Source organism: Aotus nancymaae, unplaced genomic scaffold (assembly GCF_030222135.1).
Source record: "Aotus nancymaae isolate 86718 unplaced genomic scaffold, 86718_ANA_hifiasm-v0.15.2.pri h1tg000161l, whole genome shotgun sequence".
In the NCBI taxonomy this organism is placed as follows: Eukaryota; Metazoa; Chordata; class Mammalia; order Primates; family Aotidae; genus Aotus; species Aotus nancymaae.
In genome coordinates, this window is record NW_026988576.1 from 4,328,478 (window position 1) to 4,333,277 (window position 4,800).

The following is a 4,800-nucleotide window of genomic DNA, read 5'->3' on the forward strand; positions in this document are numbered from 1 at the left end:
CTTCGGAAGCAGATTCTTCCCAGCCAATCCTTCTGATGACAATGTAGTCTGGCCAGCATCTTCCCTGGACTCTGACGGACTCTATGCCTGGGACCCAGCTGATATCATGTGGTAGTACATTTTATAAAATTACATGTTATAAAGATTTGCTACCCAGTGATAGAAACTAATATAATAGGTGATCCAAATCATCTCCTCTTGCTTGGTAATATTTCATCACTAAATTATTCTTGAAAGTTACACATATTACTTTATGAGCTATCATAATCAGTAAAACAAACAATGGAAATGTTAAAGTCCTGTAAAGTTTTTTGAATTGTTAGTGAAATTATGTGGGCAAATATTCAAATATATCAATTTATCTCAAATAGTAATGACGTCTCCCTTTGCCATTGTTATGGATTTATGCATCTGATACATGTGACATTACATTTTCAATCAATACTATTGATTGATCCTTCCCTACTTTTATAATTTCTAACTACAGTTTTAGGGAGAATACTAATAATTGAAGTATCATTTTTATTTTTTCTATAAATTACTCTGGAATTATTTGTTTTACATCCTTTCTAAGGTTATTAACAAAAATAGAAAGTTGTTTCTGAATTATAATTCACTTTCCTTTAAAAAACAGTAACTCAGTGTCTAGTAAGGTAAACAAAAAATGTTAAAGGAACTCATGATTTTATTTTAAAATACCTATTCAGAAGGAAAACTGACTTTCTAGTAAAAATAAAAAAAAATTGTGTTATTGTTGTTTTATTTGACTGTTTTTAGGTGACAGGATTGTATTTGCAACTATCTGATCAGTAAGTGATAAAATGCCTCTTCTATGCACCCAACTGGCCTGGGAGACTGGGAGAACCTCTCTTTTTTTAAAAAATGTGCTTCAAGTTTTAACAACTGACTTTTGTTAGTGATATGATTAATCTGCCTGTGACTGTCAAACAACACAGATGATTTGCATATCTCACCTCAGCAAAGATGCCTCATCCTGGGATAAATTTCAGTTAATTCTTCTAGAAAATACAAATAGAAAGGAATGAAATGTCATGTAGATGTAAAATGAAGTCTTCTGCCCTAATGGAACTGTAGCATTACAGATAGCTTACTTAGTACTGAGAATGTAATGTTACAAATGAGGCCATTTATTTTTATTTGGATGTATCTGAGACTCAAGTTAAATAAGTTACTTGAATTTCATTTAACCTGATAGGAATAAATTCACATGCAGATAGCTGGAAATCAGCACGTTAGAGACAGTGGTCAGATGTTGAGTCTTTAGAAGTGACTTCCTGTGATCAAGTTCCAGTTCTATCTCTTACTTTCTCATTGTGTAATCTTGGCCAACTGTCATGATCTCTCTAAGCTTTATAGAGTCTAGTGTGAGATTTAAATGAAACGAAGTATTCACAGTGCTTAACACAAAGCCCTCCACATATAAATCCTCAGAACATATTCATTATGATTAGTTTACATAGAACTCTCTCCTATGTCAATTAAAGCAGACTTACTGAGATACCTTTCTTCCTCATATTCGTTATTAAAATAATTAACCAAGAAAATACATTTTACAAGTTTGGGCCATTAGGGTTTTTTTTTTTTTTTTTTGGAGTTTTTGTTTGCTTGTTTTTTCTGTTGTTGTTAACCAGCTTAGCCAAAGCGAATATTCAATATGTTAGGTATATTCTTAGGAAATCTTTAGGTTGATCTGTGATTCCATTAAGGTTTGAGTCAACAAATTCACCTTTAACTTACAATTATGAAAGGAAAATATGAAATATGGATACAAGAATAATGGACTAAATGTTTCAGGGATGAAATAGGGTACCAAACTCAAGATTTTGTGTCAACACAAGGGGAATCAGAGAGCAGTTTTATGAGCTTTAGAAGAAGAGGCGTTCGGATACCATACTTGGTTATCTTGGCATATGACTTTGAAGTAAAAGAGTAGAATTCTGAGATGGTTCTTTATAATATCTTAAGATAATTTCTATCCATTCTCTTAGCGGTTTTTGTTTTCTAAAATTGGAACAATAATAGTTGATATCAGGTTTCAGAATAAACAATAATTCTATCAGAAAAATAATTATATATCTAAAAAATAAATTGGTAGTTCTTTTGTGTGCATTAGTGAAATTACAATATCACACACACAAATATATCAATACTTAAGTGCTATTCAACATTGCTTACATTTAAAATTATTCTATGCTGTCAGAGTCTATCTACATAGCTTTATGCAATATGGGTATGCATATGCCGTTTGTACAGTTCAAATGCATATATTATACTCAGACATGTATATTATACTTAAATATATGTACATACATGCTAGTATACAAGTATGTAAATCCATACAATCCAGAGATACAGAAAGAACATAACACACATACAGAGCCTTGCCTGTGCTGGAAGTGTTACTGGAACATAGATTTATTCACACACAAAAATAATGCTATCTTTTAGATAAATATGCATAAAGTTGCCATTAAATCAAAATGTAATATATTATTTGTCATATTATATGGTTGTAAAGAGAAGTAATCCCTCCTATAATAAATATAACATAAGCTAGTAACAGAAATAATAAATTTAAGTTCAGTCTAATGTGGCAACTTCTGGATTTTTAGCAAACTTTTAACTATTGACATTGTCTAGTCTATTAGGGAACAAAACAGTATCTTGAGATACTGCTTTTTAATTGCTTTTGTAAGTTGAAAACATTTGGGAAAAGGAACTATAACCATATCTGTTCTTTTTATTTCAGAAGTTGATTTTATTGTTTTTATATCTCTCCACTCTTAAAATTAAAAAAATACAGAATTAATTTAAACCAAAACTTTTGTATTTGACTTAATACATTTAGGATAAGAGGGTATGTATCAACTTTATAAGTCTGTGTGACTACTCAAAAAGAAAGACACCCAAAATATAAGAATAGGCCAAGTGCAGTGGCTCATGCCAGTAATCCTAGAACTTTGGAAGGCTGAGGAGGGCGGATCACCTGAGGTCAGGAGTTCAAGACCAGCCTGGCCAACATGGTGAAACCCATCTCTACTAAAAATACAAAAAAATTAGCCTGTAATCTCAGCTACTGAAAAGGCTGAGACAGGAGAATCTCTTGAACCTGGGAGGCGGAAGTTTCAGTGAGCCGAGATCATTTCACTGCACTCCAGACTGGGTGACAAAGCTAGGTCCTCTCTCTCTCTCTTTATCCTCTCTCTCTCTCTCTCTTTTTCTATATATATATATATATATATATATATATATATATATACACATACATGAATAATTTAATGAGTGGAGTACTTTCAAGGTGAGAGTTAGAATAGGTATATGAAGTAAACTAATGTTGCTACATGTTATGAATTTGCCTTTAGATTCAGTTTCCATATGATTAGCATTATTAGGCAATAGATGACATATAAGAGTGCTTTCCAAGATTTGCTGAAGTACAAATTATAACTACAAAGACGTCATCCTCAAGACACGTATACCCTATGTTTCTAATATTCTTTATGTAAGATTTTCACGTAAGTCCTCAGTCTCAAAGATATGACACTTTTTACTTCTAATAATGTATAAATTTAGCAGTCGAGTCTATTAGTATCATTATTCTTTATATACATGGATGTAATATAATCTAAATGACAAGACCAAGAACATTTTGAAAATAAGCTAATATACTCACAAATGTTATTCATAAAACTTAGATCTATCAATTGTAGACTTTACTCCAAGAATATCATTCCCTATTTCTGTTATTTCTAGAAATACACTAATGTTTATTGTAAGTCATTTATATACATAGAGAAATTACATCGATGGACATAAAAAATAAATGATTATATATACTCTTTCTTTTTCTCTCCACCTCTCCTTTATATACATTAGTTTTCTCTTTACGTATAACTTTTATTAATGCTCACTCCCACCTTATTTAAGGAAGTACAATGCGCTAGTCACAGATGTAAGGAGAAAGGAAAAGAAAGGATTGTTACGTAGGAAATAAACTATATAGTTATTTTCTGCTGCTGGATTTTGGTGTAACTACTAAACTTTTCTAAGCCAAAATTTACTTAGTTATTTAATCAAGATAGTAAAATTATTTATCTCATGAATCAGTAAATGAGATAAAAGTTGAAAAATCTTTTGACCCAGCCTAGTTCATAGAGAAACTCAATAAATGTTAGCAGCTGTGGCAGGATTGCTATACGCTATATGTTATGAGTTAAGAGGCACTGCACTTAATAGATTGGATATGCTACTTTGCCTTGTGCTTAGAAGGTTGAATTGTCCTGTGCAAAAATTTATATAAATGTAAACCAGGTGTCTCACACTTATTCAGCCCTCAGGGGTGGGTCATGCTTCCCTTTAATGCCTAAATACCAATAGCCAGTGTCCCTTTGTGTATTATGGCAGAAAATCTAGCCTTTTATGGGGTTTCTCTCCCTAGGTATTTCTGAGACTCCCTATAAAATGCTTATATGCCCAAGAACTTTGTCACAGTTGCTGCTTGATCTTCAGTGAGCCAACTGATTCCAGAAGCCTGTGGCACTTTTCCACACTCAAACTTTGCGGGTTATTTTGCTCTGACTTCTTTTGGGCACATGCTGTTCCTTCCCATGGCACAGTACCACTGCCAGGCTGGGTCCAGCCTTGGCCCTTACTTCCCCAAATTCAGCTAAAATCAGACTTTCACCGTACATCCCTTTAATAAAAGCTTGTAGGACACAGAATAGACATTCATGCAGAGCTTTGTATTTACAAAGTTTTTAGTGAATAATGCTGCTTTAT